Source organism: Seriola aureovittata, chromosome 22 (assembly GCF_021018895.1).
Source record: "Seriola aureovittata isolate HTS-2021-v1 ecotype China chromosome 22, ASM2101889v1, whole genome shotgun sequence".
NCBI classification, from domain to species: domain Eukaryota; kingdom Metazoa; phylum Chordata; class Actinopteri; order Carangiformes; family Carangidae; genus Seriola; species Seriola aureovittata.
Window position 1 is genome coordinate 10,734,335 of NC_079385.1, and position 24,650 is coordinate 10,758,984.

The 24,650-nt window shown below is 41.7% G+C and overlaps 1 protein-coding gene and 2 long non-coding RNA genes across 19 annotated transcripts in view; 2 read left to right on the top strand and 1 right to left on the bottom strand.

Moving 5' to 3' along the window:
• The window catches only part of grm8a (glutamate receptor, metabotropic 8a), a 340,337-nt gene that overhangs the window by 67,528 nt on the left and 248,159 nt on the right, over nt 1–24,650 (top strand). The gene's annotated exons all lie outside the window — the stretch shown is intronic.
• On the top strand, nt 21,070–22,856 carry LOC130163268 (uncharacterized). Its single transcript, XR_008826440.1, has 3 exons — nt 21,070–21,498; nt 22,115–22,219; nt 22,722–22,856. It is a non-coding gene; the product is annotated as an uncharacterized LOC130163268 (long non-coding RNA).
• On the bottom strand, nt 22,670–24,442 carry LOC130163266 (uncharacterized). Its single transcript, XR_008826439.1, has 3 exons — nt 24,259–24,442; nt 23,655–23,724; nt 22,670–23,565 (listed from the first exon to the last, which is right to left on the bottom strand). It is a non-coding gene; the product is annotated as an uncharacterized LOC130163266 (long non-coding RNA).

The window sequence follows — 24,650 nt, forward strand, 5'->3', positions numbered from 1 at the left end:
TTTGCCTTCAAGTGAACATTTGTGGTGTTTTTTTTTTGCTGGAAGATGTTATCTTTGGGGGAATACAAACACACACACACACACACATTTGTCTCTTTGACATGTCCAAGGCGGTAGTCCGGCTGAAATCATGCTCACCCAAGGGCATCTTCTTCCAGGTGTTGTGTTCGTGTGATTCCTGCATATTGTGTGTGTGAGTGTGTGAATGCGTGTGTGTGTGCTGGGGATACAGGCATGGTTGCTCACATGGAATAATAAACAACTGTCAAATACTGTACATGTTGCAACACACACATACACACATGTACACAATACATACATATTGATCCGTCTGCCTAAGGTGTATATGATGAATACATTTAAATTTAATTTTGAATCACGTCATGTGTCCCCTCAACTCCACACCTAGTGCATTGAATAATGTGTGTGCTAACATTAGATATGCTTACTCCCCTTATCCCTCCTCGCGTCTCCTCGGCAATAAGTGTGTTTCTTGTATGAATTTCTCCTCTCTGTAATTCAATATTCAGTGCCAGCCTGAATTAAACATGCTGAATTCAATATTCATTCACAAGTCAGACTTGGAGTTAGAACATTTGTAGTTTGTTTGCAACCACATCCCATGCGGGATCAGCAGCTTTCGGACATATGGTTTTAGCCCTTTCAGCTATCAGTAGTCATTAATTATTTGTGCATTGCTTAAAATCTCTCCTTGTACTTTTCAGTGTGTAACAGAGCAGCTAAAATCCCTGTGAGCTGACGTATGTCAAGGTTGGCAGCTGCTCTTCTGGGGTCCACGTAATCCTTCTTCAGGCTGAGCACAGTCTGAAGAAAAGTTTGAGAAACACAGTGGGAGGTGAAATATCACTGGAGGTTTCTAATTTAAAAAAAAAAAAAAGCTTTTAAAAACACAAAGTAAATGTTCCTGAATAAGCAAGAATGCTACTCTCTAGATTATCTGTCTTGTGTTAGGTTTGAGCTGAGCTGGTGTGTGTGTGTGTGATTGTGTGTCGGTGTAAAGTTTCAAGTCAAGTGAACTTGGGCCACAGGGCAAAGGATCACACCTGCCTAATCTATGCATGGCTGGCATCCATGTCCCTGGATCGATGAGGCTGACATCCATTGATTAATCCTGGATGGCCTGGGGGTCTGTGAGGTAAGGGCAGGGATTACAGCTGCTCTCCTGCTTGACAATTCTGTTTCTTAGTGTGTGTGTATGTGCAGCAGTTAGATATGCTTCAGTTTTTATACACCCTTTTTTACAGCGCAGATAAGCTATCATACGCATTGTCTTGCTGAAACGCGGCACCAATTAAAACAACAAAATGAGACAGATGTGTAGATGCTTCATTGCGCACTCACCTCTGTTTGAGTCAGGGAAGCTTGTACACTACAGAATTGCTCAGGGCGTCTATAAAATGTCAAGTTGTAAATATCAAAATGTCTGATGTTATCGGCGCAGCTCAGATCACTCTTCATGTTGACGGGGGGCGTTTTTAAAAAGTGAATCTTTAAAAATGCACACAGGTCCAGATAAGCATCACCACGTGTCCTCACGCTGGGGTTTTCTCTCCAATTGACGGGATGGCCGCAGATGCTCTAAACTGGTCCGATAATCTTCTGCCGTGTAGCAGCTGTAGCCCCCCAAAAAAAGAAACACGGTTTTAAATCCGCGCCTTCTTAACTGTGCGCACTGAAAAAAACGGATTCTTCGGAGATGCCGGCTTTCCAGCTGACAGCGTAATGCAGGTGACAAACCATCTAAACACTCCCACTTAGCGCAGAATTGCAGTTGTCAGCGTCTGGGTGGGGTGGGGTGGGGTGGGGTGGGGGGCACCAAATTGTCAGTGTTCCACATAAATACGTATGTGAATTCACTTTCTCTGTGACACGCACATAAACACACATGCTTAATCATCAATCCACCATATTACGCACATATGCAGCTGTCAAATATAAGAAATGCACCATAAACAGTACATGCACACATGCTTGTAGACGCACACACACACACACACCAATCAGTCACTTACACTGAAGCGGCGCCCTGCCACTTGCTCCACAATGGTATTACAGTGGCTCTCAGCCTGTTATGATCTCATTCCAAAAGCATTCAGCAGTGCCACAAAGCAATTCCAAACACATTTCCAAAACACATTTTGCAGCGCCACAAAGTGTTACATCCATCACTGGGGGAATAAGGCGTAATGACCGACAGACACTGTAATAGTTGATTCCCCTGCCAAGGAAATGTGTGTGTGCGCACGCGCGAGCGAGAGAGAGTTGGTTGATGTCTCTTTGTGCGAGTGTGTGTGCACATGGGTGCGTCTCTGTGCCCATCAGCTTGAGGGAGCTCTCAGTAGATCCATTGCGCTAAAGTCAGGGTGATCTCTCCCTGCTCTAATGCCCATATATATATATATATATATATATATTTAATGAAATGGTGAGGGAATAAATTATGCATCTCTACCTCTTTCACGCCCCCTTTCTCACTTCATCTCTTCTGCTTTCTCTTTTTACAACTCCCCCAATCAACCGTTGTCCTTTTCTCTGTCCCCTCCCCCTTTCCTTCAGTCCTGTACCCATTTTACCTGAAATGAAATCTCATTAGCCATCACACTGTCCCTTGTTTACTCAAACTAAGTATATTGTTAGTTTGTGATGAAAGTGGGAGAGCTAATGTCTGTGAGTGCTCCCAGTTTCTTTTGTACTGAGAGGAGAAGTGAGGGATCATTGGTGACATTGGCAGTGCCAGTGAATGCTTTGCGAAGATGATAGAAGTGGAGAGAGAGAGTGGCAGAGAGAGAGAGAGTGGCAAGAGGAAAGATGAAACAGACAAATTGATCAAAGAATCTGAGGAGACAAGAGAAATGTAACTAGAATGGAGGGAAAAACAGCACTAATGTTTTAAAGGAGGAAAAGAGGAGACACAGAAATGATAACCTCCCTCTAACGCCGCTTTCCTTCAGCCTCTTCAACTGTAACCCTGTTTATGTTGCGACTGATGGAGGCAGAAATGCATTCGTGTGTGCGGACTGCAGGTGCATCTGCAGCGTTTTGTATCAAATGTGTGCCTGGATTTGTATATTTGCACACATACATTGTGTGTGTGTGTGTGTGTGTGTGTGTGTGTGTGTGTGTGTGTGTGTGTGTGTGTGTGTGTGTGTGTGTGTGTGTGGCGATGCAGCAGCAGGCTGCCAACTGGGAGCTTCAAAGCCCTGACACACACACAGATGCTGTCTTTCCTCTGATCTTTTAATACATCCCGTAAGAGGAAGAGAATACAAAAGAATGCAATTACTGCAGTCAGTGCGATTTCAGCATCCACTCCGCTAGCCTTTGCTTGACCATGCGAAAGTAAAATAGAGCTTTGTGTATGTGTTTGTAGTTTGTACTTTTGTATTCAGCTCTTACTACCTGCAACAACCCAAATTTAATTGGGATCATCATCATAAAATTTTATTGATCACATGTCCAGTATAATAGAGTATCATCAATGGAAGTGTAGCACTACAAAGTGGAGTACAACAGAATTATAGTAGGGAGTGATACAGAGTGGAGTAGGTTTGAACTCAAGATAAGCTACACTCGAGAAGGACAGAACCAGACAAGAGGGAAGCAGAAGGCACAAGTACCAGAAGGAGAGGAGAAAGAATTGATGTGAAGTGAAGAGCAGTGTCATTCTGCATATCGTCTTTTTTTTTTTTTTTTCTTTCTTTCCCTTGAGCCCATGTCATTGTGAGAGGGTCGCAGTCGTGCATCTCTTTTCAACCACTTGGGTGTTTTTTTTTTCCCCCAATAAGAGTCCAGAGGAAAATTGCTGTGTCACGGGATAATGTGCGATAGCTGCGTCTCTCACATGCTGACAGGCGGAGACAAACAGATGGGCTGGCATGCAGGAAGGAGAGAGAAGCAGAGACGAAGACATGCCTACTGACAGACACCGGGACACTGAGACGGGCGGCAAAGGCTGTCCACGCTGGTCCATGCTGCATGTCGGTTTCTGTGATGTTTCAGTCACTGAATCAGAACACTGTCATCCCTTTTCTGGTTTCATGTTTTTTTTTTACTCATTAAAGGGCGGAGCGTCACGTTGTGGGATAAATGCTCTAAATAGACTGACCTGACATAGTTGATACAGGACCTGAGCAGGTGCCTCATGAATGTCCAGGGAACAAAATCTTTGTACCTTGAAGTGCAGTTAACTAAACATGCAGAGCTACTTCACATCTGCTGGATTCCTTGCAACCTCTAGGCACGACAAGATGCTAGGAAATCACTGCAACTGCATAAAACCCTCCATAAAACTATAAATAGTGTTGTTGTTTTTTAACTCTTTTGTATGAGAACATTAATAAGTTTCTTGCCAGGTAGATTTTGTAACCTTTGAGCAGAGCCAAGCTAGGTGTTTACCCTTGTTACCAGTCTTATGCCATGTAGCAGTTTCAATTTAACACATATAATATGAAGAAAAACGGTGGTTTTAACCCTCACAGGTTAAACACAGGCTGAACCCTGCGGCAAAACAACTGTCACTCAACGTTGTTAGACTTTATTTCATCTGATACTCCTATAGTAACCGTTAAAATTGCTTCTTTTTTTAGCAAACAGTTTGCTTGCTTGGTAGTATGACGTTCTTTGCATAAATGTTGCTAACATTTGTGTCATCCTCTTTTGTTTTTCTTACTGTTCATTGGTTAAGAGCGAGAGGCAGTGGCACAAGAAAACTAAGCTGCCATCTTGAGTTGTCCAAGATGACTGAAGAGTGCTTGCAAGTCGTAAACATGGCAATCTTCCCTCCCATCACTGTTAAATGGACAGATACAAGAGCGGTATCCATCTTCTCATGTAACTCATTGCAAGAGTGTATTTCCCAAAGTGCTGCTTTTAGTGATGTCCAGATCTATGATTGTTTCCACTCCACAGACAGGTGCAATATGTTGGCAAGTTTGCAAAATCTAATGTGTTTACAACAGAATTACAATAATAACCTGAAAAGACAATATGATTTGCTCACACAGCGTGACAGTTCACCGAAGACGACGGCCTAATTGTAGCTATAGAGATGGAATCGTCTGCTGTCAGACAATACAGGATGGGGAAAAAGAGACCAAGAAAGAGCAGAGGGAGCAGTCCAGAAAGTTAACATACCTACTTGCACAATACAGCCAGCTGTGTGCTGATCCACTTACATGATTGACCACCTGCAGGGTCTCTCCAGCCCGTGATTGGTTGCTCAGTGCCACCTTCCAATCAGCGTCAAGCTGGTCGGTTTAAATTTCCTAAGGATGTTATTCAGAGGCTTGTGTGCTCAGTTAAGCAGCTGCTTTCCCTAAATGAATGCTGCTGTTTGTGCTGTTGATGGTGATTCAGTTATGTGAGTAACTGTGTTAAAGGGCAGTTTATCTTCTAACCGTCAAAATGACAAATGGCATTTTGATTATCCTTCAAAACATAACTGCCACACTGAAAACCCTTAGTGTTAATGGGTCCCATGACTAGACAGACAGACAGACAGACAGTCAGACAGACGGAGAGACAGACAGACGAACAGACAGTGAGGCAGGTAGGAAGGCTTTTGTGTCCTGGGATAGGGATATTGTGTTACTGTTCTCCTCTACACAAAGAGACAGAGTGACGGATAGACAAAACTTGTAGTCAGTTGAAAAGTGTGGTGTCCTCTTGTAGAAATCATATTACTGTCCCTCTCAGAAAGAGACTGACAGATAGACTGAGACAGACAGCCGGAAACAACAGAGAAGAAACCAAGTCATCAGTCCCGGGGCAAGATGAGAGAGAAGAGGAGGAATGACGAAGCAGTGGAGGGTTATAGGAGGCTTAAGGAGACAAGTGTTTTTTTGTTTTTTGTTTTTTTTGTTCTTTGTTTGACATTTCTCTGCTGAAAATGTTTGAAGGTGTGTTTATTTCCCGTGAACCTAAAATGAATTTCTCAATCTCTCAGTGGTTTATGTGCTCACGTGAGATGGTTAGACATATACAGGACATCACAGACAGACAGTAACTGAGATTTTCCTGCCGAGACTGACTGAAGAAACTCAAAGCCTGAGCTCCCTCTACCTAGCTTCACTGTAAACTCTAAATATCAGAGACCCCTTTGTGGTGATTCAAATAAGTCCGAGCCAGTCGGGACGGCTAACGTTGACTCAGTAGACTCCCCAGATTATATTTGTGGACCAAAATACCAAATATGTCGCTATCTCCCTTGCTGAGTTACAGAAGTCCAGTGTAAAATCCTCCCAATGTTCCTCTATGTGTTCACAAACAACATGCTGTGTATGCCGGACTCGGGAACTGTGTCTAACCACAGTTTTCTGCTTATTTAAGAAATGTATGTGCAAGCGTGTGACAGCGGTTCCATCACCTTTCATTACTGTCATCATTAACCGAGCGAGTTGGGAATTTAGGGGCTGAGCAGTAGAAGCACACACACACGCACAGGTTACACACTGGTGCCCCCAAACCCTTCTGTGTTCAGTTTGTCAACCAAATCAGAGAACCAAGTTTGAACCACTGGTGTCCAGGATAACTCACGCATACTGTAGGGAAGCTGATTGATGCTTACTCAAGCTTATTGTGAATATTAAGCTTAACCTGCAGTAGCTGTAAACACAACACTGAGAATTACCACGAAGAGAGGCAATGTGGTGCCTGTCTTAACATCCGGCAGATTTGAAGTTGTCTTTTTCTTCACCAAAATTCACTTTTCTTTTCCGCTCAGGTTTTGGTCTCTACCATCTCCTGAGAAAAACATCTGAGTCTTGAGGGAAATATCTAGCGGTTAAACACTCAAGTAGTGTACAGTGGGGTAATCAGAGCTTAATCACTGAAAACAGCTCTTTGAAGCATCACGTATGAGAGCAGTGAGAGTGAACCCAAACACTAAAGTCGTGTGCCGTAAAACCACAACAATAAGCTGAAAACTGCTGAAATAATCGCTAAAGTTGAGGGACGTCGTACAGTCAGGTGGTAATTCTCAAGGGGTTTGTCACTACGAACGTCCCCTTTAACATTACAGGACATCTGTGATGTGATCTGTTGTTAATTATTGATCAGGAAAGCTTTAATTTCTACGCCCAGGTATCATCATTAAACATGAGCAGCAATGTTTGGTTGATATGTTAATGCTCTTTGTTTGATTTACATGGTGAGTCGCGATCTTCTGAACTTAACATGAGGCTTGTTACCTTATTAACGCGTGTTGGCTTTCACCGTCTGCCTCTTTACGCTTTTACTATATGTTAGGCAAATGTAAGAACATGAATCCGATTAAGGTAGAGTGGAGGTGGACTGACGGAACACTTTACGCTCAAGACAACAATTTGTCCCTTTGGCAATTTATTTCATCTACATGTCTCTCCTAACTAAATGGCAGAAAAGCAAGATTTCACTTAAAAATTCATCGTTCATAAAAGGACGTGTACAGAGAAAAATTTACCCCACTTTCCTCTGTGTTTCAACTTAAGTGGGGAATACAGCAATGATGTGTAAAGAGGGACAGAGAGAGAGAGAGAGAGAGAGAGAGAGAGAGGGGCACGATGGAACAGAGCAACAAAAATGTGTGAAAGAGCATGAGAGACTGTTAATAGAGACTTGAATAGAAGTGAGAGGGTGAGAATGACATGGGGGAAAATGGGATGTCATGGGGGGGTGGACCATTGACAAGCGCCAGCGACGATCACAAGTTGGCACACATTTAGGCAAATGGGTGTTTGTGTCTCTCTTCAGTTTTCTCAAAAAAAAAAAAAAAGGATGATTCGCTTTTGTGTTGTGTTCTCTCAACTTCACAAAAAAAAAAAAAATAAATCAACCCAAACCTTTAATCATAATGACTGGCCGATAATTTTAACACACCTGCAACCGGAGCTGCTGCCTGTAATAGAACTCCAGTTTTGTTTGCCTGTGTTTTAAGTCAAAGCGATCAAAGTCCCAGGCTCCCCGTCTGAAATCGAGGAGACGTGTACGGCCGGCGGAGGTTTGGAGCTTTGAGGCAAGACATGACAGGACACCTACGAGGGTGTTAGGACAGAGGTGTAAATAAGTGAAGAGAGGACTCGGTGGGGGGAGAAATGGCAGGGGAGCGATGGAGCAGAGATGAAAAGGAGGGAGTGCGATGAGGTCGGGGGGTGTGATACAGAGGCAGCGGCGGAGGACGTGGGCACCTTTTGATTGCGAGAGAGATAAAAATGTTGCGACGCGTCACATCCGGGTCAATGTTGTGTTTAAAATCTTTTTATGTTCCTTTTAATTGGCGATGTGCAGTATTTGATTCCTAGTACATGCAGTTAACCAAATATGGCAACAGGATAGCATTATTATATGACTCTTGACACTATTTTTCTGTGTCTCAAACAAGCTGCCATTACTGCTGCTGGAAGCTCAAAACACATGACTTCATGTTTACCAGTTAAAGAGATGAACAGCAAATGTAAAAGCTGCAGTGAATCAGCATTGTATGGTACTGCACTCCCTCGGCAGAACTAGCATTTATGTATAGTAAATGAAAATGTCAGTGATTATTAATGAAACACTTGTTGGCAGCAGAACGAATGAGTTGACCTTCTCTAAACACCTGACATTTTTCAAAGACAGATGAGAGGAAAATGTGGAAAGAACAAAAAAAAGAAATTGGTGAATGGAGAGCAACAGCAGTTAACTAAAATATAAAAAAAAAGAGAATTTGAAAATATAATATTCCCTTGTCTTTCTCCTAGAGAGGAGATACCGTGGGGTCCAAAAGTCTGAGACCTCGTCATCTTTGGGAACATGGTCTCAAGACTTTTGGACCCCGCTGTATATCAAAGCATAAAAGTATGGTGGATAGAGGAAGTGAAAGAGGACAGGATATAAAAAAGAAAAGTGTGAGAGCAAAAGAAGAAGAAGCAAAATACGAGTCTGAGACAAAGTTAAGAAGGGTGAAGGAGGAGATATGAACAGAGATAGAAAGAGGATGTGTGTGTCGAGGGACAGAGAAATTATAAGGTGTCTACAGAGAGTATTTTAAAGGCCCAAAGAAAGACAGATAGACAGATAGAAAATATTAAAAGGCAGTAAGGATGGATAAAAAGGAAGATGCTAAGCTGAATACAATAACTCAATTGATGGTTGGCTGAAAGTACTTTTCTAATGATAAAGCTTTTGTGGAGTGAATACAGACTGGTGCTGAGCAGTTAGGCTCATGGAAAGCCCTTAACAAAGACTTGGTCACACTGTCATCTTCCCAAAAGTCTCTGTCTTCCGGTCTCTCTTTGCATCGCCTTTTAATCAGACTTCTCCTCAACGGATGCATAGCAGGAACTGAAATCAATGTCACATCTGATATAATTCTTATACAATCTTGGTCTAATTTGCAATGGTGGTGCTCTTCGAAAAGTAAAAAAAAAAAAAAAAAAAAAAAAACACTCGCATGGTTACATTGTTAATGAGGCCCGTGGTTTTGACTTTGCTTTCTGCTTATACCAAGCCCGAGGATCTGTAACTAATGAGCTACTGTTCGGCTGTAAATCCACATTTTTCACTATTTCTCGATATCATTTTTCTTGGGGTTCAAAGATGATTCTGTTTACTGAAGTGTATACTTGCCAAACAAAGTTGGACCTTTTTTTTTTTTCTCCCACAACCACTTGGCTGAGGACGGTTTTACCAACTTTTCATATCTGTCGTATCTGTCCCCAAACTTTTATTTTGTCTTTTAACATACCATTCAGAAGTTGTGATTTTAAACACCTTTCAGTCTTATCCATCGCTTTCTTCCCTCTACCCCTCCATTCCTCCCTTCCTTTACCTCAGTGCATCCCTTTATAGATATTTTATACTGATCTGCCTCATTCCGATCATCCCTCACTTCCTTTTCCCTCTTTTCAGCTTTCAGCTCCGTCTCGCCCCAGTCTCTTCCCACCCACAGATTATATCATCATCCCTCCATTCCTCTTTCTCATCATCCCTCCCTCTTCGTTCTTCCCTTCCTTCCTTCCCAACTCTATCCATCCAGCCATCCATCCATCCATCCATCCTCCCACCCATCCCATTATATTAATAGCTTTGTGAGAGTGTGTGATTCTTTGTATTAGCCAACACTGCATTAGTTCATTAAGTCTGTGTGCACAGTGCCGCCTGTTATTCAGTTGGACACGTTAACAGCATAATGGCCAACTGCTAGCTGCATTCATATGCTGTCATGTACAGACACACACACACACACACACACACACACACACACACACACTGAGTGCAATTTGATCTTTGCACAGGCCCAAGTTAATTATGTTGTCAGACTTACATGCATGCATGCACATACTAAAATACATCCATCCTACACACACACACACACACACAAGCACACACACACACACACACACACACAGAACTAGTAAGTGCACTAAGCTAAACTGAGAATTAATATTCACTCAGTCCAGTCAGTCCAGTGCATTACATGCATGCTAATACAACAACCGATGAGTCACATTCTTCTGTGCAGGGATACAGTTTGTTAAAGTGACAACACCACCTAAAATACCTTCCAGGTGATGGTATGACCTTTGTCAGCTGGAGCCTGCTTCTTTAATACACAGTGGCAAAGAGTATTCAGATCCCTTAGCTTTTTGGACTCTTTATTGGATAAAATTAAATGGATAAAATGACATTTTTTTTCCCATTAATGGACACTCAATGTCCCATTATGACAAAATGAAAACAATGGACTCCAGTGATGTTCTAGACACTTCTCAAGGGTAATTAAAGCAAACAGAATGCACCTGAACATAATTTGGACAGCAAATGGTTCGAAAGGGTCTGAATACTTAATAAATGACAGTTTTCAGATTTGCCTTTTGTCATCATGGCTAATTGGGTGTAGGTTAATGGACAAATGGGAAAACTTTATTAATTTAAAATTAAATCTATAACGTAAATTGTGTAAAAAGTGAAGTGTTTTGAATACTTTGTGAAGTGACTGTGCATCATGTCTCTATGTAGGGGTTGAGGGGAACTTATTGTAGTTGTGTGTTTTGTGAATGTGAGAATGTGTGTGTGTCCCATGTGAAGACTTGTGGGCCAGTATGTGTGTGAAAGTGTATTGGGCGAGGTGGATTGGAAGACACAGGGGGTATTCGGAGATGGAATTGCTTCCTCTCAGCGGGTGTGTGCATGTGCGAGCGAGTTCTTTCCCCCTAAAAATAAAATGATACCGCTTCCCTCGAGACCATATGGTACAGATAACGAGACGGTCCTCCAACACCTCCTGCCTGTGCTTTTCCCCTGGCGGGCTGAAAGGAACGGCCATGTTGGAAGTTTCCCTTTAATGGAGGGAGGTTAGTGATAGGAAACTTTAAAGTGGGGAAATATTGTATCTCATTCTCTTAAACTGTCTCTCTGATGGCAACAAGCAGGAGAATTTTCAAACTATAATTATTGAAGTAAAATGCTGCAGCTGTTTTTCGATGGTTACACCTATTACTGTATGTGAGCACAGTCACCTTCCATTTGAGCACAATAACTTCCTGGGTTTGAACTGCACTGACTGCTGACCGACTTCCTGAGCAATTAAGTTACTCAAGAGCAGACCCACTAAGTGCTCACGTTCATTAATATAATCATCTCCTGTTTTATTGTAATTTGTTAAAAACTTTTTTAGTCCATGCACCTGCTATGAGGCTTCAGCTTTGATTTGATTAAAACCACTTCATAGCCAAGAAATGTGTGTGTGTGTGCACTGAGCTGCTTAGCTGACTCTATTGGATTTTTATTCCTAATCTTTAGTGGGAATGGCTTGTTTTTTTTGACCAAACTGACTTGATGTTTTCCTGCAATTACTCTCCATTTACTTACAGCCACTTTTCTGTCAATTGATTTCAAAGTCACCTGCTATATCAACATAACAGTTACTGTTTGTACCAGTCGCTTTCTATTTGACTGTGGTAACCTGTTGGTGGGCTTGCATCAATCGCCATTTAGTGATGCTTGGGAGCACAAGGAATAGATGAGTGTAATGTCTCACCATCTGCTGCACCGTTGTTTCAACCCTGAAACAATTGTTGAAATGTCAGAATACATTTGTGCTTTTTGCTGCTTCGTGAAGGCACGAGGACTGCTGCGGCAACAAGCTGTTTGAGCTGTTTGACAATTAGAATTAGTTTAAACAGCAGTATAATAAACATTCATGAGTTTAACATTATCAACACTTGTGCAGAGGTGTTTTTACAACACGGGATGAAAAGCAAGCTGCTGGCATGTATGACACAAGGAAATAGGCTACTTACATTTACAGGGGACTGTGTACACTATAAATGTGTATGTGTATATAGGAGGTGGACACAAGTCATGTTCACCCGCAAGCTAATGCGTTCCAGTTGTCGAATCCCAAGTTTTCTGTTCTTGCACACCACATATGCATTTGACAATTACGTTTACAATTCATAATGTTGGCAGATTCGAGATTTGCTTCTTTTTTTTTTTTTTTTCAACAATGGGTCTTTGATTTTAAACAGAAGTAAACAAAAGCATATTTCTTTATTTCTAACCTACTGTGGATTTTGTTTGCTGAATCATTGCTTGTAGATTTCATCAGCTGTAGCTAGCTAGCCTAAGCTAATTGTAAAAATATGAGTTGGTTGAAAACTCCTTTTAGATGACTATAATGTTTCTAGATGATTTGTCTGAAAACAACAACCATGTAACAGGTTCTTAAATATGTGCTTGATGACTACATACATGATATAAGACTGAGGCTAAAGCTAAATTAGGGTGGATGTCCCAATCCTGAGCAGGGATTTGTCTCATGTAACGACTTACCCAACAAAACAATCTAGTTTATTAGCTTGGAAATAACACTAGGTTACTACGGTAGGTACTAAGCTAGTTACTTGGACATGGTAACATTTTCTTTGACAAGGTACAGTTGTGAGCTATATGATTGGATCAGTTTAGCAAACAGTCAGTTATGATCACTTTGATAATTGCTTAAACTGATCAATGTCAAACAACTACATGTACGTCATCATCATCCTGACTGACCTGGGTTACGGTGCGACACTCCTCGTGAATCCATCTACTTATGTTCTGCCTTTCACATCGTAAGCACGATCAAAAATAGTAAAAAAGTGTCAGACATAGACTTTAGCACTTGAATGTGTCATGTTTTAGTAGCTTTTTCTGGGACGTACAACAAAAGGTAAAGCTTAATTACATCACATCCTACACTCTAAGGCATTTTCCCCCTTCACCCCTGTTTTCATTCCTTCTACACAACACTCCTTTCACATCAAACAATGGCTCTGTCTAGAGGTATACAGGCGACGACACAAACAAAAGACCAGTCTCTAACAATGATTAAATACCTTATTGTGAGCAGATAAATTAAGCTATTAATTGTCTCATACTTGACACAAAAACACAAATCTCAAGTGCAGGTTGCATCCTCAAACTCCCATACTGACTGACTCTGACAAGCCGTATTCATCATAGAGTCATTTAAGTTTTTGGCACTCATGTTTAGGAAGGCAACACCTCATCAGCAAAAATATCCCTGTAAGACGCCAACAGCTTGGCCGTGTAGTCATTAAAAATCTGAATCTGAGAATTAATTCTGCTAAAGCTCTATTGAAATAATGTCGGAGTGGTATTGACTCAGTTCTTTGGTCATTTGTACTATTTTGTGCAGTTTTATTATGTACTATCATCCAGTCCAATACAAATGTGTGCATTATTGCCTAGTTTTTAATGATTTTTTTTAATTTCTGCATTAAATGTGGTACAAAACAACCGATGCCTCTGATCTGATGTCATTTTCAGGGAGGCAAAAAACAAACCTGCGTCTGTTTATCCAAAAGATAGAGATCCATCCTCATTCCAATTTCATGCTGTTCGTAGGTTAACCACAAATTAACTTTATTTTACATTTGTCAGGCAGTTATGATGTAAATGTCGATTATGTATTTCAAGAATGGGTGTGTGTGTGTGTGTGTGTGTGTGTGTGTGTGTGTGTGTGTGTGTGTGTGTGTGTGTGTGTGTGTGTGTGTGCAAGGAATCTGTTCTCGGATCCTGCTGAAACACCCAGTGGTGCAGTTATGATATCAGCACAGGTGTCGAATGATTTCGATGACACAATCTCACATACACACACTTCTGATGCTGATACATAATGTAATATGCAAAACATGACCAACTCAAAGTGGATGCCTGCTGAGAAATAAATCAAAACACACACATACACACACACACACACACACACACACACATACAAAAGGGCAATTGAGGAGAGCTGAGTAATCCTAGCTCACAAACACACACATATACAACCTCCTTCAAGTCATGACGATAGCTGTGCATGCTTGAGACGTATGTGGGCACACACTGATTTTGTCTCCCCCCCTGGGGAAATTTGTCAGTGTGTTGCAACTTGTGTTGTCTCAAAAAATTGTCCTCGTACCGATCACTTAACCAAAACTTATTACATAACCAGAACATGCACACTCAAATGGTTTTGAAAGACTTTCTAGCCTCTAATTTGCTGCTAAGTTGTTTTTCATTAGACAGATTTAAAATGCTTTCCGTGCAGGTCTGCTGACATATTGCATGATGTATGGGGCTCATTTGCAAGTGTAACAATGGGAATATATTCCTAATGGCTGTGATGCTGGGGAATACCTGTTTGAAGCTCAGACTTGCTCTGACTCTGTTCTGCAACACTGGTAGGTGTGTGTACTGTATTTTTTTTCTCAGCGAGTGTGTCTGTCCTTTGGCTATATTTGTGAATTTAAAAAGACTGAAATGTATGTAAGTTTGACTTTGCGTGGGTGTTTTGAGGAATTCGTGACATTTGCAGCTACAGTCACGCAGTGGGACACAGGAATGCATACAGGAACACTGAGTATGAATGCTGGCAGGTGTCAAGTGCTCATGTTCACACACACACACACACACACACACACCCACACCTGCCTGCGCACACACACACACACACACACACACACACACCACACACACACACACACACACACACACTCTATCGAGTACAAAACTCACAATGAAGCACTGTTGGGTAGCTCTTTTGTGTAACTGCAGGGAGAGAAAACAGAGAGGAGAAGCTGCAGGTGGCTGGCTTGGATCAAGTAGTCTGGTGCCTTCCTCGTGTGTGTATGTGTGTGTTTGTGTGTGTGTGTGTGTGTGTGTGTGGGCAGGTGGGTGTACGTGTGTGACAGCTGCCTCACTTCAGCAACCTAAATCTCATATGCAGTGACAGAGGATATATTATTCAACATACACAAGCAGAGGGAAATGTGTGAGAGGCGGTGGAGTGAGGAGAAAAACCTGAGCGAAGTCAGGGGAGACCTCGCGCATATTTTGGCTGATATGTTAATTTAGAGGGAAAAGTGTGAGCTGAAGACATAAGGGATGGAGGAGGAGACGGTGAAGAAAAGAGTGATAGCATCAAGACTGTATCTAAGGCTATAAAAGTAACGGCTCCTACGTGATAGTTATTATATTTTTCAATCAATCTCCAGTTAAAAGCAGTCATGCAGTTGATTGTTTGGATATGTGAGAGGACTTAAATCACAATAGCTGTTTTCCTCTCATCACCGAAGTTCCCCAAAAAATACAATTTGATTTACTGATACAGAACAACGAAAGGCAATGACTCCACCGATAGTGATTTGATTGTCTGGAGTAATAATATATACCAGATGATTAGCAAAATACGGAGGCTTTCTTCTTCACTGTCAAATAATGCAAGTATTCATCCACGTGCTTGAGATGTTTGTCCCTCTGTTTGCTGGACTAAACCTGCTACATGTGAACAACACATGGAAAATTTGTACATTGTTAGACATCAGGCTTGTACAACTTTATTTTGTGAATGTTCCTGCCTGTAATTGCCAGCTGTGAAAAGAGTAATTAAGCACGAGTTGGTGGAAGCTTCGGTTTGTCACGACTCCGCGCTGTCAAACGAGGAAGGGCTGCCTCACCTGCCAAAATGTCCACACAAGAATAGTGTTCGTTATAAGCGATAATTAAAGATAAGAGAAGTTGTTTTCCTGTCGTGTGTGTGTGTGTGTGTGTGTGTCTAAGTAGGTGACTTGTTTGCGGCTGTGTTTGTTGTGTATCATCACTAGATCTGCATTCAGGACATTCAAAGGCAGGTGAGGACAGGCGGCCGTTTGTTTTGTGCGTGATAAAGTTTGTGTTTGTTCCAAAATGTGTGATACAGGGCGATAGTGGTGTGTATGTGTGTGTATATATGTGTGTATAGGTGTGTGGATGTTAGTGTGAGAGAGAAAGTGATAAAGCTTTGACAGAATTATATTAAAGGCTGTAGCCTCAGGTCCCTGCCCTCCAGCTCTCTGGTCATCCTCACTTCCCCAATATTGGCAGTGGTTGTGTGTAGAAGTATGTGTGTGTGTGTGTGTGTGTGTGTGTGTGTGTGTGTGTGTGTGTGTGTGCGTGTGCGTGTGTGTGCATGGAAACAGATGTTACACTAGTGAAGCTTATATTGTGTGTCCGCTCTTGCCCAAAAAACTACACTTAATCTCACCAATATTGCCACTGTGTGTTTGTGTGTGTGTGCATTTATATGTGTCTCTCTCTCTCTCTCTCTCTCTCTCTCTCTCTCTCTCTCTCTCTCTCTCTCTCTCTCTCTCTCGCTCTCGCTCTCTCTGTGTGTGTGTAACCGTTACTGGCAATGCCACCCTCACACCTCAATCACCTGTCATACCCTGTCCTCCAGCCAACCCTATGACCTTCTCTCAGCAGCAGGTGCAGATTCATCGCTACAATTGTAAATCTTTTGGACCTAAGTGCAGCCTTTAATAAGGTTCCTCTTGAAATTTAAATTGACTAAAGCAGTGGGGTGGGCTGGTATTACAGCTCCTGCCTCTCCACCACAGCTTTCTGTGTCAGTTAATTCATTGTCACCCTGAGCATGTAATACCTGCAGGGGGATGAAGGATTCAATATTGGGTTCCATCCTGTGTTTTACATTTCCATGTTCTTTGTTGGGAAGACTGTGAACAGAATGTCCGACTTAGTGATGTTTGTACGGGGTTTCAGTGGGTCCTTAAAAAGTCTAAAATCCAATAATCTGAATTTTAGGCCTTTTAAATGTATTAAAATGTGTTTTTTTGGGGAAAAAAAGTATTGAATATGTTGAAACAAAACAAAACCAACCAAAAACCACTTCTCCAAATTGTGCAGACTGGTCAGAATATATCGGAGCACGCCCAGCTCGTGTGTTGCGAGAGAACGCATCTTTCCGATGTGGAATTGCAACATATATAGATATATATACCGAGACATTATCATATGGCTGTGACATTTCTCTGTGCTTTGTTAAGGCCAGGAAATGCCCCTTTATGCAGGGAGGATAAATCCATTGTTTCCCTGTTGTCCACCATTTGTTCAGAGCCTTGAAAATATCCTGTTTATATATTAATATGTATTGAACAATTTTTAACCACTAATGGCATTACTCTTGGAAAGGTTTTTCTGTCAGTCAGTGCACTTTGGTCCAGACTGAAAAAAATGGATGAATTGCCATGTCATTTTGTCCAGACTTTCATAGAGGATGAAGGTGAATAACTTTGGTAATGCTCTGATGTTTCCTCTGGCGCCACCATGAGGTTTTCCTGCTTTGTCTGTAGTGAAATGCCTCAAAACCCATTGGATGGATCGTTGTGAAGTTCATCCTGCCCAGAGGATAAATCCTAATGGCCTCCGTGACTTTTGCCTCGGTGCCATTATCAGGTCAAAACGGTAGTTTGTTTAGAACTTCGGTTTATGATCAAATACCAGCCAAAATAAATGACACTCCCTTCAGTCTCAGCCATACTTCGTGTTTAGTGTTTATCAACAAATGTTAGCTTGCTAGCATGCTAAACTAAATGGTGAACAGTATACATTAAGCATTGTCACCATGAGCATGTTAGCATGAGGTTAACAATCAGCTAAGCACAGCCTCACAGAGCTGCTAGCATTGCTGTTGACTCATAATCATGCTTGGAACACACCTCCCTTTCCAAAACATGTAAAAAAAAAAAAAAAAAAGAAGAGCTGCTCATGCAATGCTGTTCATGTTTGCCTCTTAAATGTAATAATACTACCAGTGCTGCTAACTTCTAGTTATTACTTCTAAATTCTACGCGATGCTTGTTCAGCTGGCAGAGTGCTGCTGCAAAGCCACAAGCTTTCTGTCACAAAGCAGGCAGGAGAGAGCTGGTCTTGCTGAGCTGAGTTTTCGTGGCTTCGGCAGACGAACGCCTTCTCTGCTACAGCCCGCATGAGGCCGCTGAAAAGCTCCAGGGAATTAATGGCTCACTGGGCCATTAATTCGATAGCTCGCTCGGTGCCTCACTTGTATTTCGGAACTTCCAGATAAACTAAATGTCTATGGAAAGCTCAGAGAATCAATGATTCAGCTCTTCTCATGTTGGAGCTTTACGTTTTTGTGACAACATCTGCAGGTAGATGCATTTATTTCCTCGATGACACCACCAAGATCGCATACAGCGGTCCAATTTTGGTGATTTATTGAAGTACGGAATGACAAACGCGGGTAGGAAGGGGTTAAGTGGAGCCCGGGTACGCATTTTAAAATGGACCATGTGTCTGCTTGTCTTCCTCTTGTCATTTTATCTCCTTTGCAGTTGTTCTCTTCTTTCTCTTCTTCTTTGCGCTTGCCTACATCAATCTCATCTGTGTCACTTCTGTCCCATTCATTAGCATTCTGCATAATAGTCTCTTTCTCACTCCCTTTGTCTTTCATTTTCTCAGTCACCTCTCTCTTTTCCTAACCTTTTGTAGCGTTTTTAAACTCTTCTCATTTTTTCTTCTCTCATATAATTTCTGCTCCGCTCCGATCTTTTCTCACTCTGCCTTTTTCTAGGAATCTGCATTGCTTTGCCCCCCCCGTCTTCAGTTGTTGTTTTCCATCAAGTATCTCAGTTTCCTTCATTCAGCTTCTCCCTGTCTTTCTCTCCTCTGCCCCCCCTCCCCTCTGTTTTTGTATGACTCCTCTCTTATCTGTGCTCTTTTATTTCTATTCCCTTTCCATTCTCTCCATTTTAGTCTCTTATGCTTTCTGCTAAACATTCCCTCTCATCATTCCTCTCATCTTCCCCTCTCATTGTTTCCCACTTCTCTTCTTCATTCTCTTTGCTCCCATTAAATGTTCCTCTGTCATCTTTCCTCTCGCCCTGCCTCTTGCTCATTGCCCCCCCTCTCCCCCTTGTGCTGTCTTTTCTGCTGTTTCTCTTCTCTCTCAACCTTTTTTTTTTTCAGTCTCTGTGCTCTGTTGAAGAGCCTGCCTTTTACCTACTTTCCCTCACTGCCTTTCTTTCATCTTGTCTACCTGTTTTTGTTTGCTTGTCAACAAACAAATTACAGGCTGCTATTCTATTCAGAACTTCCTGTGATGTAGGGAGTGTGCACGGGGTAAAACCAAGACAGTAAAGAGAATATCACTGTTGTTTAGCAGCAATTAAAGTAGCATCTCCGATCCAGAGAGAGTAACAGTGATCTGAGACAGAGGTAATAGTTTTTTGTTTTTTTCCTCTTTCTATCTCTGTGCTATCATATCCCTATGGCTTTGTTCTAATTTGCAAGCCTTTGATCAATATAATATTGTTAGGATCGCAGTACAGATGTTTTTTTTCCCCCAAATTATTTTCTAATTTTCAACATAATAGTGAAAATGTATCTAAATACACAGGAAGAGGAAACATTTTTTTTTTTTTTTTAAACTTATTATTCAATCCAACTTTTAAGCATTAATAAAAGCCACTTTTGATGTTGTTTCATAGCAGCAGGTTTCCTCAGAGATTCTGATTTGTAACTTTGAAAAGTGCCGTTCCAGTTCACCATTCCCGATCTGTGAAGTTGTAATGACAAGCTACTGCCGATGTTGGACTGACATCTCAAAAAAAAGCAACAAAAAAACAAGACAGACAGACACGGTGGCAAAGGGCCAGACAGGCAGAGAAAAAAGAGAGACAGATGGCCCCAGACAGTGTTGATGGGGTTAGACAGAGCGAGAGACACCCAACTCTCAGCCCCAGCAGTCTTCATCCTGGTAAATTAACTTGGTAAGGTCCCACTGTGCCAGTCCTCTCCTCATTAGACACAGACCACGGCTGGCTGTTAGAGGGCCGAGTCAAATTTTGAGCAAGTAAACAACTCTCTAGGCTGACTCAGAACCGGGGCTCCAGACGGCCGGATCAATTTACAGTATGTGTGCCTTCCTTCTCTCTTTGTCCATCCTCTGATAGCTCGGTCAAAATTGTTCCTGCTCGATCCGGCAAAAAAATTATTTGGTCCAAGATTTGTTACTGTGGCTACAAAACTAACACATTTCCATAATTGACAGTTTTTCTTCAGACACAAATAAATATAATTTTTTAAAATTATTTTAGAAAAGGTTAAACAGATAAGTACATTTGAATGATTTTCCATCTATGTGTATGTGTGTATGCCTAAACATTTTTATTTGCTTAATTCATTTAATCACCGTCATTGACCAAGGGCCCTGTTGCTTTAACCGTGTGTGTATGTGTGTATGTGCGTAACATATCCAATCCTTCCTCTGACACTTTTTTTTCTGTGTGTGTGTGTGTGTGTGTGTGTGTGTGTGTGTGTGTATGTGTGTGTGCGGCTGTATGTGTGTGTAACAAACAGGCTGTGTATGTGTGTAATGCAGTGGGGTTAATTAGCTTCAGACCACTGCCATCTATCAACCTAATGCTCAGATTCTGGCCCCCGACAGCTCCATTACCACCAAGCACACACACACTCGCACAGACACACACAGTCATGATGTGTGCATACACTCACACACACTATCATATATCAGACGCATAACATTGTTTTTCATGCAGCCATAAGTTGTTATTAAAGGGGACCTATTATGCAAAATGCACTTTTCCATGGTTTTCTATCGGTAGTATGTGTCCCTGGCATGTCTACGGACCCCCCAAACATGAGAAAAGTCCATCCTCTCGTTCTTTTGCTTTCTCCACCTTTCAAGAAATGTGTGCTCAAACGAGCGGATTGGAGATTCGCCCCTGGTGACGTCAAGAAGGGCGATGCCCCTCCCCCCGGGTGGGTGACGCTCCCCGAGCTAGGTGTGTGTTCCGCCCTCTGAGTCCGTGTTGCAGACGGTATCGTTACTTCCCTCGCGAACACCGGCTTTCGGTAGAACAATGTCGAAGGTACGAGCGAAACACAGTAGTTGCTTTGTTGTTGGCTGCACAAACCAACACAGAAGTCTTTTTTTAATCCCTACGCCCGAGGATCTGAAGACCCAGTGGATTAATTTTATTTTTGATGGAAATGTTCCCGCTCCAACTCCGAGAGTGTTGTACGTGTGCTAACCATTTCACCTCGGACTGCTTTCTCAACGAGGGCCAGTACAATGCAGGATTTGCTACAAGTCTCAAGATAAAGCTTGGATCAGTACCGACTGTCCGTGACCCAACTTTGAACTTCGAAGCTGTAAGTTTTACCATTTTATGTTGCTTTACTGTTTGTTCACGAGAGCCTGTTGCGTGTGTTGTTAGCATGGCAGCTAATGTGGCTAACGTTTAGCGTCGTCGAGACGCAGCCGGGTATAGCGGGGTACAGATTGTATGTAATTCTTCTGCTTGGTATCGCCGTGTGACATTGATAAGAGCCACCCTGTTAAATGTATTATATTTTAAAGGCGTTTTAGCTGTCTGTAAAGTCAAGCAGGTAAAATTCGGACTAAAAATAAGCTCGTAGTGATTAGCATAGGTGTCCGGGCTTGTTTATTAGTGCTGTGAAAGTTATTATTGAGAGTCATGCCTTATAACGGCCGTTTTAACGTTTATATCATGTTTACAGATACAGTGCCTGTAGGGAATATCTAGATAAGCACACAGTTAAGGGGATATGTCCAAGGGGATAGTCTATAATACACATTTTTTGCATCTTGCACATATAGTGAGCTATTTGCAGCATTTACAAGCTATCGACAACCCAGTTTACACATAATTGAGAGCATCTGTTATCATTCTTGCACTGTTTGCAGCTGTTGCCATAACTACACATTTGAGGAGATGTTGGTGTAACCTCTGTTTCCTCTGTTCAGGCCATCTATACAGCTTCCTGCAACAAGGGATGTTGCATGCCAGACTGACCCACTGCAGGCACACAGTTATCCTTGAAGATCTTCAGCCTCACATCAGAAGTACAGGTCTGTAGCCATCTGAAGTGCATCTACTTTTGATAAACCTAACAGTCATTTATCAGTCTTGGAATAATGTGCAGGTAAATGAAGCTGTGGTTACTTAGAACTTGTGAGTGTGTAGGCTAAGGTTTCTGTCATCATCTGTCACCTGGCTGCCATGTACTACAATGAAAATGCTGACCGACCACAAGCCCAAACAAAAGAAGGTGAACCACTGTTCAAGGTCCAATTTCCAAAAGGCATGAAGGGAGAATGCAGAGCTAAACCAATTAAGACTGGGCTGACATTCTATAAGTGTTATATTATTTTATTTTTCAACCAAAAAATGTTTTGTACACATTGTATTAAATATTGCACATATAATGTTATGACAGTTCCATCAACAACAAAATACAGTAAAGAAAATATCAGGAGGTATTTAGAAACAGACTTTCAATCATTGTTTTGTAAAAAAAAAAAAAAAAAAGTGAAAAATGTAAAAAAAAAAATCTTTTGTTTTATCAAACAGGGAATGTGGTGGACCTCATATTTGAAAAAGTCTTTGTGACCTGGGACCATACACAGAAGCTGCTTTGGCCATCCCCATCCCAGAGGACCTCACTGCACAGTTCGAGCGGCCTGAGAAGGAGGAGGTCATATCCAGCTATGTGTCCCGGTTCTATCATGGGCCAGTCTAAAACCCACATACCGGCCTGTGGCGTCAGGAAACACGGCATGGATGCGTAGGACCACGCAGGCTGGAATGACGACCCAGATTCTGCAACCAAGGAAGCCCCAGCACCAGCTCACAAAGCTCCTATAGGCTAGATACCTGTACTGACTAAAACAACTGGACAGGGCATTTAGTCTTGCAATCATATATCTATGTTGTGTCTCACAATTTTTTATATGGATCCAGTGAATCTTACAGTTTTTTTTTTATTATCACTGATTATAAGTTCCTCATTTGATGTAAATAAATGCTTGATTGTTACTAAAGAAATGACTCCTCTGAATTCATATATTATATGCACACTATCTGCTGATAGAAGAACTTTACAAATCAAAGAGCAGCTAAACTAATTTATTTGAGTGTGTGTTACTCTATTTGTGGTGTGTTATTACCATTGTAAAATTATGTGCACTGAAGTAAAACAAGACTGCCTAACATCTTTTATTTAGATTGAAACTATGTTTTTACAAAGAAGCAAAACATACTGGTGTATTCCTCTCAACTGTAAAGGACCGTAGTCAGTTCGGTACATGTTGCAGGCATTCTGGAGGGAGTACACAATGAGGCAGAGCGGCTCCAACCCAGGACGGCCGACCGTACATGGTAAATCTTCCTCGATCTCCCATAGCCGTCTGGTAACCTACAGTGAATTGCAAATGGGACATTCTATGGTTTATTATAAATGTAATGTAATCAAAACAAATTAATTTTGTCTAGTGAGACTGCTACCTGTGGTATCTCCTAGCAGCAGATATTCTCAGCTTCTGTGGGCATGGTTGCACAGTTTCCACAGGAGCACCTATCCAAAATATATAACAGATATAACCGAGGTAATTTATAACATGTCACTTATTGCATATAATGTGGAGCTTGACAACAGTGTAGTGTAGAAAACTGCCCAGTTTAGTCTTTGACTAAAGATTACTGTTGCTGTCAGACATGTTTATGCTGATTTACAGCTTTTACTGTAATACACAAAATAAATTTACTACATAAAGGAAGATGTCATGATGAGCATCTCTGCTCAAAACATGGAGAAAAATGATTTACTTTGTTAGCACCTATTAATATATCTGACTAGTACTGACATTGAACATCTGTAGCAGTCCACATACAACAAACATTTTCAGACTGTAAAAGTATATCTAAGGAGGCATGACAGATAACTACATTACACTATTCACAATAGTGCTTATTTACCAAAAGAGCTCCCAGTAATGACGAGATAGTAACAGTTAGCATTAGCTACCTAGCTACATGTTAGTAACTGTGTGCCAGCTCTCATCAACAAACTCAAAATGTAATGTCAAAATACACAAAATTGGTTACCAACCATTCAGAAACGTCCTGCTGCAGTTGTAGAGTTTGAACTTCTTCAGCAGCCTCTCCCTCTGGCTCAGATTCTGGATAAAAGTCGTGTGGTTGAACCAAATCGCTACCGACGCCAGGTTGCCGGTCACGGTCACCGTAAACATTAGAGCACGGTGCCAGAAGCCCGAACGGCATCCCCTTCCGGAGAGGGGCGTGGTCAGGCGCAGCTCATTGCATTTAAAGCTACAGACACAGAAACAGCCTGTTCTGAACAGGGCTCAAAAAGAGGGGTTTACAGGCATGCTGAAATATAGGATCGGAGTGGATTTTTTAGCAAAAAGCTTCAAATACATGCTTTGGGGACCTCTGAGACTTATTCAAACTTGTTGAAAAGGAGCATAATATGTCCCCTTT